Here is a 13620-nt window from a genome sequence, read left to right as displayed (position 1 = left end):
CAGATCTACCATAAACCAAGATGTGGGGTCTTCAGCTGTTACTGCCCACCTTATACCTCACCCACCACTGCCTGCACCATCTTAAACGGATGGTTTAGAAGATAACTCCAGGGGCACTTGTGGGAGAAATGAAGAAAGAAATCCACCTTGGGGACTTGGATGGGACAAACAAGAGTATCTTGGCCTCAGTTCAACCACAGAGAACCCAACTGACTATAATGCTGTCCCACCAAGATGCCCAATTCTCGGTCTATAATGCTTACCCAATCCTGGCTCTTTGCTGGGGGCTAGATCGCTGAGTAATATGAGTGGAAAGGATCTCCCAGAATTCTAGGATCTTTGGGCTGGAAAGGTCCCCGAAAAAGTCTGAGCAAAAGCTTGTTCCTCACTGTCATTGCAGCAGGCAGGACAGCAGACGGTCACAGCAGCAGCACAAGGGATGGCGCTGGCTAGAAGTTTTAGGAGATTTGGTAACTAGGCCTGGATCTGCCAAAAAATCGCTGGGGGACCTTGAGCCTGTCACACTGCTCAAGGTTGAACTACATGATCTAGATCTCTTCTGGCTCTAAAATTCTAAATATCTAAGTCTCCTGTGGACACAGGTTAAGTTATTAACCTTCTGCCAAAGGCACCCCTCTCATCCCAACCCTGGGGACTTCAGAAAATGAGGCTATGCCAGCCCTTCCCTTGCCACCCCTGTCCTGCCACCACAATCTTTACAGCTCACAAGGCACCTCTTCCCAACTGCCATCCCCATCATCGCCAGGCCTGGCTGTGGACTGGTTCTCTCCCGAGTCTAGAGCTGCCTGGCTGCCTGCATCCTCCCGTCCAGGATCAGATCTGCAATGCGACTGCTGCTCCATCGCCTTCTTGTAGACCTTGCACTTTCCGGCACCTCCTGGCCTCAGGTCCAAAGTCTCCAACAGCTCTGATATCACCACCTTCCTACCCCCTATCCCAGGCTGCAGTTTCCATCTGCCTCCCGTTCCTCTCCTACCCTCTCCCTCCACTCCAGTAAAGGTAACCTTACAATTTTCCTGACCTCCTTTTCTGTGTTTCTCTCATCATACTCTAAGAAGTTTTTCCTAATTTTAAGAAAAGGAAGGCATCTATGTAAGTTAGGGTATGGACCCAAATTATCTTGATTTTACTATCCCCAAAAACAAAAAGAAAGTACAATCTGTCAACTCAGCTGCTCTATCACTTTAAGAGAGTAAGCATCCTGAAGGCAATGACCATTAACCTCAAATATACATCTATCTGTCCATCAGAGTGCATAAACAATGCTCATATTCATGCAATGGAATACTACTCAGCAAGAAAAAGGAAACAACTAAAGATACACACAATGGGGATGGACTTCAAAATCATGATGTCAAGTGAGAGGGAAAGAAGTCTTTGACAAAGAGCACATATGGGTATGATTCTCTTTATATGAAGTTCTAGTGCAGGCAAAACTAACCTATGGTGGGGGTAGGAGTGGGATCGCATGAGGGAACTTTTTGGGGTGATGTTCATGTCCTGTATATTGATAGCAGTTTGAGTTGATAAGTATATGCACTTGTCAAGTTATCAAATGGTGCACATAAGATTTGTGCATTCAGCTGGGCATGGTGGCTCACGCCTTTAATACCAGCACTTTGGGAGGCCGAGGTGGGTGGATCATGAGGTCAGGAGATTGAGACCATCCTGAAACCCCGTCTCTACTAAAAATACAAAAAATTAGCCGGGTGTGGCGGCACGCACCTGTAGTCCCAGCTACTAGGGAGGCTGAGGCAGGAGAATCGCTTGAACCTGGGAGGCAGAGGTTACAGTGAGCCAAGATGATCGTGCCACTGCACTCTAGCCTGGGAGACAGAGCAAGACTCCATCTCAAAAAAGAAAAAAGATTTGTGGCCGGGCGCGGTGGCTCACGCTTGTAATCCCAGCACTTTGGGAGGCCGAGGCGGGCGGATCACGAGGTCAGGAGATCGAGACCACGGTGAAACCCCGTCTCTACTAAAAACACAAAAAGTTAGCCGGGCGTGGTGGCGGGCGCCTGTAGTCCCAGCTACTCGGAGAGGCTGAGGCAGGAGAATGGCGTGAACCCAGGAGGCGGAGCTTGCAGTGAGCCGAGATTGTGCCACTGCACTCCAGCCTGGGCAACAGAGCGAGACTCCGTCTCAAAAAAAAAAAAAAAAAAAAAAAAAAAGATTTGTGCATTCATTGTTTGTAAATATTCTCTCAAAAGAAAAGAACTATAAACAAATATTGAACTCTAGTGAATGATATATATGTTAAAGTATTTGGGGCAAAACATACTGATGTCCACATTTTACTTTGAGATGTGTAAAATTTTAAGACAGCTTGATGAGGTTGGGCAAGGTGACTCACACCTATAATCCCAACACTTTGGGAGGCCGAGACGGGCAGATCGCTTGAGCTCAGGAGTTGGAGACAAGCCTGAGCAACATGGCAAAGCCCTATCTCTACTCAAAATACAAAAAATTATCTGGATGTTGGCCGGGCGCGGTGGCTCACGCCTGTAATCCCAGCACTTTGGGAGGCTAAGGCGGGCGGATCACAAGGTCAGGAGATCGAGACCATCCTGGCTAACATGGTGAAACCCCGTCTCTACTAAAAATACAAAAAATCAGCCGGGCGTGGTGGCGGGCACCTGTAGTCCCAGCTACTCGGGAGGCTGAGGCAGGAGAATGGCGTGAACCCCGGGGGGGCGGAGCTTGCAGTGAGCCGAGATCGCGCCACTGCACTCCAGCCTGGGCGACAGAGCGAGACTCCGTCTCAAAAAAAAAAAAAAAAAAATTATCTGGATGTGGTGGTGCATGCCTGTGGGAGCTACTTGGGAGGCTAAGGTGGGAAGATCACCTGAGCCTGGGAGGTCGAGGCTACAGTGAGTCACGATCATGCCATTGCATTCCAGCCTGGGTAATAGACTGAGACCCTGTCTCAAAAAAAAGAAAAAAAACAAACTATAGCCTGATGGATGGACCAAGAGATAAAGATGTGTAAAAGCAAGGATAGGAAAATGTTAATTGTAGAATCTAGGAGATGGAGGGTATTCATTGCAAAATTCTTTAACTTTTCTAAATGTTTGCAGGTCATTGTGATAAAATTTGGGGAAAAAATATGTATCTATCAGCCACTTCCTAAAGGCAAGCAACATAAAGATAAATAAGCCCAGTGTCAGAGCTCGGGCTTTGGATATCAAGTAACAAACCTGTGAACAAATCTGAGTAAACAGGGCCAGGGCGCGATGGCTCATGCCTGTAATCCTAGCACTTTGGGAGGCCGAGGAGGGCAGATCACCGGAGATCAGGTGTTCGAAACCAGCCTGGTCAACACGGTGAAACCTTGTCTCTACTAAAAATAGCTGGGCATGGTGGCATGCGCCTGTAATCCCAGCTACTCAGGAGGCTGAGGCAGGAGAATCGCTGAAACCTGGGAGGCAGCGGTTGCAGTGAGCCGAGATCACGCCACTGCACTCCAGCCTGGGCAACAGAACGAAACTCGTCTAAAAAAAAAAAAATTAAATAAAAATGAAAAAAAATCTGAGTAAATAGCTATGAAATCTCAGGCAAGTCACTTAAGGCCTCCAGGCCTCCATTTCCCCATCTATAAAATGGAGATAATAATGGTACCTACCAACTAAGGTGGGGGAATTAAATGAAATATATTTAATTACCCTCAGACAGGTACCTAATAGTAGCAGGGCACATTTTTTGCCGTCTAAATGACACAGTAGAGAGGATAACAGAGTGCACAAGTATGACTAAAATAAGTCAGAACCTTTGTACATGGAAAGTAAAGTCCAAAGAAGTGAAGGTAACTTGATAAGCACAAGGCCAAGCTGGATCACACTGGTTTGAGTCCAGAGGGCCCACGTAGCTAGTGCCAAGGATACTATGGACAGGCAATTTGTAGGGGCAGAAATACAAATGGCCAATACACATGAACAGGCATTCAGCCTCCACAACATTCACAGACATGTAAAACTGAGGTATACTATTTTCAATTAGCAGTTTAGTAAAAACTATCAAGGTTGATAACATCAATCAATTAGGGTATGGGATGCAGGGACTCTCATAAGTGTTGGTGGAAACACAAATTGGTAGGTTGGTGCAAAAGTAATTATGGTTTTTGCCGTTACTTTTTTTTTTTTTTTTTGAGACGGAGTCTTGCTCTTTCGCCCAGGCCAGAGTGCAGTGGTGCTGTCTTGGCTCACTGCAAGCTCCACCTCCCGGGTTCACGCCATTCTCCTGCCTCAGCCTCCAGAGTAGGTGGGACTACAGGCGCCCGCCATCGCACCCAACTAATTTTTTGTATTTTTAGTAGCGACGGGGTTTCACCGTGTTACCCAGGATGGTCTCGATCTCCTGACCTCGTGATCTGCCCGCCTTGGCCTCCCAAAGTGCTGGGATTACAGGCGTGAACCACCGCACCCGGCCTGCCATTACTTTTTAATGGCAAAAACCTCAATTACTTTTGCACCAACTAATGTATTTTCAGAGGTCAAGTTAGTGGTATCTGTGAAAAAAAAAAATTTTTTTTAAGAGACAAGGTCTTGCTTTGTCACCCAGGCTGGAGTTTGGTGGCTCAATAATAGATCACTACAGCCTTGAACTCCTGGGCTCAAGTGATCCTCCTGTCTTAGCCTCCTGAGTAGCTGGGACTACAGGTGTGCACCACCATTACTGGCTAACTTTTAAAAAATTGTTTTAGAGACAGGTTCTTGCTATTCTGTCCAGGCTGGTCTCAAACTCCCGGCCCCAAGCAATCCTCCTGCCTCAGCCTCCTGAGTAGCTAGGATTACAGGCACCACCACTGCACCTGGCATATGAAAATATTTATGTACATATTCTTTGGGCAATTCCATTATAAGACATCTATAGCTACATTCACATAATACACACGGCTAATCCTTGCAGCATTGTTTATAATAGGCAAGTCTATAAATATAAAAGTCCTTACTAGAGAATAGTAAAACTGGCCAGGTGCAGTGGCTTAGGCCTCTAATTCCAGCACTTTGGGAGGCCAAGGCAGGAGGACTGCTTGAGCCCAGGAGTTTGAGACCAGCCTAGACAACACAGTGAGACTCTGACTCCAAAAAAAATTTTTTTAAAGTAGCTAGGCAGTGATGCACACCTGTAATACCAGCTACTTGGGAGGCTGAGGTGGGAGGATCACTTGAGCCTAGAAGTCAAGGCTGCATGAGCCAAGATTCGTGCTACTGTGCTCCAGCCTGGGTGGAGGGAGATTATGTCTCAAAAAAAAAAAAAAAAATTCCGGGCATGGTGGCTCACAACTGTAATCCCAACATTTTGGGAGGCTGAGGCAGGCAGATCACTTGAGGTCAGGAGTTCGAGACCAGCCTGGCCAACATGGTGAAACCCCATCTCTACTAAAAATACAAAAATTTGCCGGCGTAGTGGCGCACCTGTAATCCCAGCTACTCAGGAGGCTGAGGCAGGAGAATCGCTTGAATCCAGGAAGCGGAGGTTGCAGTGAGCCCAGATCACACCACTGCAGCACTCCAGCCTGCCCGAGAGCGAGACTCTGTCTCAAAAAAAAAAAAAGCTAAATTATACAACTGAGCAGTTGTATAATTAAAAGTAAAAAGAATGAAGTAGATTTGTATACACTGACCTGGAAAGATTCTATACTATATTTTTAAGTGAAAAAACAGGTTGCAGGATAGTTTATAATTTTGCTAAAATTTAAAAACCTATATATATATGTGTGCGTGAATATATTACATGTACATTGTGTACAATATTTGCATATGTGTAGGAAAAATATATGCTCTGGGGAGGAGACTGGAATTTTAGAAGGGTCAAATAGACTTGTGTTTCATCCATATTTTAATTTTTTTTCTTTTTTTAAATAATAGAGATGGGGTCTTACCATGTTGGTCAGGCTGATCTTGAACTCCTGGCTTCAAGTGGTCCACCTACGTTGGCCTCCAAAGTGCTGGATTATAGGCATGGACCACCACACTCGGGCTATATTTTAATTTTTTACAAGAACATTCATCTGGTAAATGTGTATTTGCTTACACCTAGGAGCTTTAGGGAGTGGGATTATCTATCATTTTTCTTCTACTTTTATTTCATCTTTTTTTTTTTTTTTTTGAGACAGGGTCCCACTGTGTCCTCCAGGCTAGAGTGTGGTGCAATCTGGGCTCACTGCAGCCTCAACCTCCTGGGGCTCAAGCGGTCCTTCCCACCTCAGCCTCCTGAGTAGCTGGGACTATAGGCACGCGCCACCACACCCAGCTAATTTTTGTATTTTTTGTAGAGACAGGGTCTCGCCATGTTGCCCAGCCTGGTCTCAAATTCCTGGGCTCAAGCAATCTGCCTATCTCGGCCTCCCAAAGTCCTGGGATTACAGGTGTGAGCCACTGTGTCCGGCCTCCTACAGAAATTTTTTAAATATTTATATAAGATGATATTTTATAAAACATATATTAAACTATAAACATATATAATGCCTAAAATATATATAACAAGCTTTTAAAAAGCAGTCTGGCCAGGCGCAGTGGCTCACACCTGTAATCCCAGCACTTTGGGGGCCGAGGCAGGTGGATGACGAGGTCAGGAGTTCAAGACCAGCCTGGCCAAGATGGTGAAACCCTGTCTCTACTAAAAATACAAAAAAGTAGCCGGGAGTGGTGGTGGGCGCCTGTAATCCCAGCTACTCGGGAGGCTGAGGCAGGGAATTGCTTGAACCGCGGAGGCAGAGGTTGCAGTGAGCCGAGATTGCGCCACTGCACTCCAGCCCGGGTGACAGAGCGAGACTCCTTCTCAAAAAAACAGCAGTCTGGAAAAATTCGATCCAAAAATTTATCAGTGGTCATCTCTGGAGAGTAGGGGAGAAGAAGGGTAACACTTTAGTAACGCTTTAGCTTCCTACCTAATGATTCAACTTTTTTCCAGACTAAAAAAAATGGACAAACTAGTAGGCAATCCACTAGCAGTAAAGCTGCAAACAGGGTAATGGTCAGTTTAAGGATTGCCTTCATGTCTTGAAAAAGTTTCAGTGGCTTAGGGGACTTGGTTAAAATAGAGCTCACTGGTGTCTTGTGGCTGGAAGTGGGGACACATTTAAATGGGTCACCTAGCAGCTGGCAAAAAAACAACAACCCAGGAAATGGAAACTATAACGTTAGAGTCCCAAGACAACGAAGACAAGGGTGCCCAGACTTGGCTGTGGTGGATAGATACTTAGGCCAGTCCGCCCACCCCCACCCCCAGACCACACTCATAAATAAATACAAAGGAAATACTTTCCCGAGAGAGCCGGCCTCTCTCCCTTGGCCTCTGACCTCCCTGAGCGGCCGTTTCCTCCAGCCCCGGGACCCCCATCCCGGCTCTGCCCCTCGCCAAGGGTTGTAGCAATGGCCGGAGGGGTCGCCAGCACCTGGCCTGGCCCCGTGCTCCAGGGGGAGCCTCCTCCCGGCCGGCTGTGCTGAGCTCCGCAGCGCCGGGTGACTCCCTGCCAGGTCACACGGAGCTTATCTGGCTCCAGGTGTGCTCCCTCACTCCGAGTGCACGCTTCTCACGTGACATTAGCCAGCTCTCACGCCGCCGCGCGGGGAGCCGGGCGGCCCTTGGCGTTTCCCCGCGGCTGGGCCGGCGCCGCCGCAGCCCCGCTGCGCCTCCCGCTGCGATCCCATCTTCCCCGGAACGCAGCAATCCCGCGGGCCCAGAAGGAATTCGAGCGGGAGAGCTCCTGCGGCCCCGCCAGGTCCCCTGCTGCTCTTCCAGGTGCACCGCCTGGCGCTCAGCTCAGCTAACATCCCCTTCCGTGTGACCTTGAGCAAGTCCCCTCCCCTCTCTAGGCCTCCACTATTTCAGCTACAGTATCTTCAAGGGCCTGAGAGCTCAGATTTGGCCCTCAGCCTCTGCTGGAAAGGTATTCTGCTCAACCACACACTGCAGGTTGTAATCCCGCTCTGCCTCCGACTTGCTGTGTGACCTTCAGCCCATCATCCAACCTCTCTGAATATTAGAGAATAATCACAATAATCTCTTGTGTGATGATAAAGTACTTGGCAGACAGAAAGGGCCCTGGGTCCTGTAAAATCATCAGTCCAACAACCAAAACTGCTGCCTGACTCTAAACTGTTTGAAATGGCAAGGGAAATTGACATTAAGCCCTGCAATTCCTACCTCAAGAGAAGGGCAGGGAAGTGAAGGTGGGAAGTGGAGGCTCACCGGGTCTGCTCATCACCCCTCCCAATCCAGCTCCTACCTCGACACCTCCCCACCTCCTCTAATTCAGGCCACCTTGGAAAATGCTAGGGGGAAAAAAATGGTGATAGGGGTGGGGTGTGCAGATCTTAAAGCACCCGGGGGTCTGACCCAAAGCAGAACTTAAACTCCACCAAGCCCCCCTACCAATCCCAAGTCCTGTGGGAACCTGTCAATTACAGCAGACAGTGGGTTGGGCCCTCCTACAGCCCCATACCTTTAAACCACAACCAGCCAGAGCCCCTCAGTTTTCCCACCACACTCAGGCCTGGGACCCCAGGCCACCAACAAAACCCAGCTCACATAGATGCTCTGGCTCCTGCCTGTGGCGTCCACTCCAGGTGAGAGGATCTGGCTGGGGAGAGATCTCTAGTTTGAAGGATTAAGAACAACCCTGCTGCCCTGAAGACCTGTGACACACCAAGTCCGGATGAAGGCTTCCTGAGTTCCAACAACTCCCAGCTCCACTTCAGCAGGGTGGATTCTCCCTTTCACATGAGCCCCAGTTCTGCCCCACCCAGTCCACCTTTAGGTACCTGCCTCTGGGGGACCCAGAGTTTTCAGGCCAAGTTTCTGAAGACACATGCAGTCCTCAATGAACAGCCACTACCAGGGCCAGTGAGGGGGCCTCCAGGGAACTGGCTGGCTACCCAGATGGCCCAGGAGTAGCCTGGTGGGAGTCAGGAAGGGCATAACCCACATGAGGAAAGTCTGGGGCGCAGGAGGAAGCCCTCAGGCACACACTCTGGCACCTAGGCCAGGCCAGGAGACAGTAAACAAATGAGACACTCAGAGCCACCAGGCCATCAAGTGTTCAAAGTTCAAAGCTCCCAAAGGAAGTGACCGCCAGCCTGTGGCCCCTCCCATGCCCACTCTCCACCCCCACCTACAACCCTTCTCATTCCCCTAATCCCCTCAACACAATAGCTGCCCCCAAAGCCATGGTTTTCCTGGAATTGAGGCCACAACCCCGATGTCCTCAACCCAAAATGGACAAGCACACCTCCACCCGAGGCTATATATAACCCGTCATGTCAAATCCAGAAACCAGGAGGATGTTTCCTGGAAAGTCTTCATCACAAAAAAACAGAGGGGAAGCTGAGGAGGTGGGAAGCCATGGACAAAGAGCCAGTGAGGCTTGTCAGGAAGCCAGAGACCTCAGGAGAGCAACTTTCAATATCCCCAGATAGAACGTAGCCCCTGAACTAAAAAGGGCGGGGAACATTAGGCCAGGCCTGTTGCCACAACAACAGGGCACCAACCTGCTCAAGAAAAGGGCTCCAAAGCACAAGGGAAAGGCGGCTGATTCAGTGGGCTCTGTACTCACCGTCCTGCTCAGGTGATCTTGCTCTTAATCACCCAGGTGGCCTCCCCTCCCTTCCAGCGCACCCCAGTGCATACACACTTCCCAGAGCTCACTTGCCACAGGGGCACTGATGAGGCCTTCTTGGCCACAGACACGCCAGGGGCTCCAAAAGACAAGACGAACCCACACTAACTAGCCCAAGTCATTGGCAGGGTGAAGCGGGGAGGGAATCCAATTCTTTAATTCGGGGCAGCCATCTGAGGGCATGAAGGCCCTAGCCAGGACAGTCCCTCTCAGGAAGCATTCCCCCAGCCCTCCCCACACAAATACAAACTATGAGGCCAGCGCCAAACACATGCCCCATTGGCAAAGTGGCCAGGCAAAATGAATACCGGCTCAAAAACAAACTGGCTGTCTTCCTCCCCATCTCCCCCACCCCCCACCTCTAGCTCATTCTGGCCTCAACCTTTCCAACTAATCAGCAAGACACATGTGCCTTGCAGTAGGGCAACTCCCCCATCTCCACCCCCACAACAAAGCCCCAATGCCTGGCCTGTCCCTGCGGGCCTTATCGCACCCAGGAACAGGACCCACACTCCTGGCCGGGTTTGGGACCAAGGAGAGCACCCCCACTAACAAGGGGCAGGGTGAGGGGGCAGCCACTCCTACCACCTCCCCTTCCCATTGGCGAAACAACTGGCATGACAGGTTAGCAGGGCGGGGCGATGGGGCGGTCTTTCCAGAGGCCTGGGGCAGCTTGTCCGACCTTCCCACACGCACCCCACCCCTCTGCAGGGAAAGGTGAGGTGAGAATTCAGTCGCAGGGCACAGCCTGCACTCCCTAATCCCCAAAGCCTGCCACCATTCACCCTCTCATCTTCTGTCCCAAGAGGAGGGGGCCCAGGGAAGCGGGGTCTCCATTGTTTTGCCAGCTGTCTAGCAGCTGCTCCTTTGAGAGGGGCCCGCAGTCTGCCCGGCAGTGAAAGAGTGAAGGCCGCTGGGAGGGATAAAAGGGTCGGTAGAGGTGCTCCCCTTCCCCGCTGCCTTCCTCAGCGCCCCGCTCGCTCGCTCGCTCCATCGGGGGGCCTGGACGGGGGCAGGAGAAGTCCCCCCACCCCCGAGGCTGCAGCCCCCACCCCGCAGCTCCGGGCCACCTGGGCGCCTCCAAACGCCAAATCCCCCCACACTGAAGGCCATCCTGTGCTGCCTCCCTGCGCCCCCCAGGTCGGCTGGAAGGGCCGGTGGTCCCCCTTCCCCGCCGCTCCCGGTCGGCGCCCACCCCCTGGCGTCGAGCTCCACGGCGCCGCCAGGGACGGGAGCCTGGAGTCCGGGCCGCTGCTTCCAGGGGACAGGGGAGGAGGAGGAGCCGGCGGGCCCCGCCGCCTGCCCGCCCGCCCTCCCGGCCGGAGCCCGCCCCGCTGCCCCACCGAGCCGGGCCCGCCACCGAGCGGCCGCCGCCGCCGACCCGCACTCACCGGCCACCGGAGCCCGCCCGGCAGGCAGCAGAGGCGGAGACGCGGCATCCAGCAGCCTCGGCCCGGTCAGGGCTGGAGCAGAGCGCAGCGCGGCGCAGCTCGGCGCCGCCCCCAGCGACCGCGCAGGCCGAGCGGAAAGGGAGCTCCCTGCTGGCTGCTGTGGGGATAAACGCCCGGCCTGCCTGGCAGCGCCAGTGCGCGCCGCCAAACGTGTGGGCCAGGCGGGCCGGGCGCTGCCCTGGCAGCCTCCGTCCGCAGTGGACTCCGAAGCCCCTCTCGCTGTGTCTGAGAGAGGCCCTGCCTGGAGTTTCTGTCTGCACTGGGCACTGGAGGCTGTCCGAAAAGGGTCCGAAAGGGGCTGAGTGGCACTGCCCAGGACAGGCACCGGGGTCATGATGAACGTATAGAACAGGGGCTGTCCAAGGCAGGCACCGAACTCTGCAGGCTGTGTTCAAGGTAGTGCTGTCTAGAGGAAGCAATTAAGTCTTACTGGCCGCCTCTTCCCAAGGTGGCTCTGCAGAGGCACACACAGGGCCCTACTGGATGGTGCCCCAGGCCCAGTCCAGACCAGGTACTGCCTGCCATGTCCGAGATGGCACTGCCAGAATGCACTCCCCAAGGTAAAAACAGACTTCCAATAGCTTGGTCTGATACAGCCCTGCCTCAAAATGGAGTGGATCAAGAGGCGTACCAGGGCCCAGGGGCCATGGCTGTAAGTGCCACTCACTCCCCGAAGGAGTTCACCAATGCCAAGATTAACGCTTTCAGAAGCTCTTTGGAATGCAGTCTGTCCCTGGGTCCACCGTGTGCTGTAAATATCAAGTGAGCTGCTCTACCCACCAAGAAGACAGTTTATACTTCCTGGGAGAGGCCAAGGGACATCCAGATACCAAGCCTCCAAGATAGGTGCTATGTCTAGAGTTTGGAGAAAGAAAGAAACGGGGACACTTCCCTGGGCAGTGTCCATGCTGGAGTGGGGTGCGCCAGAATGTGGAAGAAACTGAGTGGGGTGGTGCAGGAAGAAGGGTGTAGCAGACAAAGGCGGCTGCCTCCCTAGACAGCCCAAACAGGAACTTCTCCAGGCAAGGGCAGCCCAACCTGACAGACCAGGGAAGGCTGGAGCAAGGAGGCTCAGAAGCAGAGAGTTGAGTAAGTGTTAGGAGTTCCTGAGGAATAGACCCAGGCGGGATACACATTTTGGAATAACATGCAACTCAAACTCAATTTAACAAACTGCCTGCTAAGTGCCAAGTGCAGCCCCAGGCACTTGGGGTGACACAGAAGGAGATCAGACATGGCATATCTCCAGGGAAATCACATGGGGAACAGGTAGAGCTGAGCTGTGACAGTAGTAGGGTTCACCATGCTGACATAACTTGGATGATGAGATAGGTGCTATGATGGGAGACTTATTTGGCTTGAGGAGTGAGAAGAGCACCTTCAAAAACATGACATTTGAGGCCGGGCATGGTGGCTTATGCCTGTAATCCCAGCACTTTGGGAGGCTGAGGTGGACAGATCACTTGAGGCCAGCGTTCAAGACCAGCCTGGCCAACATGGCGAAACCCCATCACTACTAAAAATACAAAAAACTAACCAGGTTTGGTGGTGCATGTCTATAATCCCAGCTACTTTGGAGGCTGAGGCAGGAGAATCTCTTGAACCCAGCGAGCAGAGGTTGCAGTGAGCTGAGATTGCACCACTATACTTCAGCCTGGGCGACAGAGCAAGACTCTGTCTCCAAAAAAGAAAAAAAAACAAAAACCCAAAAACATGACATTTGAGTGGAACCTTGCAGGCTAGGTAGAACAATGACTATCATTAGTGTTTCCTGAGTACCTACTATATACTAGACACTATCTCTATTCCTCACAATGAACCTGTGAGGGAGACATTATTATTATAGATAGGGGTTGAGTGCATGGATTCTGGAGCTGGATTGCCTGGGTTCAAATCTCAGTTCTTTCAAGTACTAGCTGTGTTACTGCGGGTGATTTTTTATAAATCACCTCTCTGTGCTTCACTTTGTTCATCCAAAAAATTGGGATAATAACAGTGACTCCCTCCCTCAAAATTTGTTTTGAAAATTATATAAGCCTAGTCTTTTCAACACATGGGGCTTTTCAACAAACTGGACACCCACATGCAAAAAAAAAAAAAAAAAAGTGGTCTAGACACAGACTTTATACCCTTCACAAAAATTAACTCAGAATAGATGATATACCTAAATGTAAAACACAAGACTATAAAACTGTCCCCTAGAGGATAACATAGGAGAAAACCTAGATGACCTTGAGTATCACAATGACTCTTTTTTTTTTTTTTTTTTTTTTTTTTTTTGAGACGGAGTCTTGCTCTGTCACCCAGGCTGGAGTGCAGTGGCGCGATCTCGGCTCACTGCAAGCTCTGCCTCCCGGGTTCACGCCATTCTCCTGCCTCAGCCTCTCCGAGTAGCTGGGACTACAGGCGCCCGCCACCACGCCCGGCTAATTTTTTTGTATTTTTGGTAGAGACGGGGTTTCACCGTGGTCTCGATCTCCTGACCTCGTGATCCGCCTGCCTCGGCCTCCCAAAGTGCTGGGATTACAAG

The 13620-nt window shown here is 51.1% G+C and overlaps 1 protein-coding gene across 9 annotated transcripts in view; it reads right to left on the bottom strand.

The window, feature by feature from the left end:
• MYO18A (myosin XVIIIA) overlaps positions 1-13620 on the bottom strand; it is a 125162-nt gene that overhangs the window by 96492 nt on the left and 15050 nt on the right. For 3 of the 9 annotated variants that reach the window (XM_063628637.1, XM_063628628.1, XM_063628630.1), the window contains exon 1: positions 11031-11154. The exons of 1 other annotated variant lie outside the window; for it this stretch is intronic. The gene's annotated coding sequence lies outside the window, so the exon portion shown is untranslated. Of the gene's footprint in view, positions 1-5901; positions 7690-11030; positions 11155-13620 lie in introns of those variants that run through there. 5 more of the 9 variants (XM_063628627.1, XM_063628633.1, XM_063628634.1 and 2 more) reach the window with 5 other exon arrangements.

The sequence above is a fragment of the Symphalangus syndactylus genome, chromosome 20 (genome assembly GCF_028878055.3).
Source record: "Symphalangus syndactylus isolate Jambi chromosome 20, NHGRI_mSymSyn1-v2.1_pri, whole genome shotgun sequence".
In the NCBI taxonomy this organism is placed as follows: domain Eukaryota; kingdom Metazoa; phylum Chordata; class Mammalia; order Primates; family Hylobatidae; genus Symphalangus; species Symphalangus syndactylus.
Note: the sequence above shows the minus strand (reverse complement) of the source record. Positions and strands in the feature narration are given on the sequence as shown.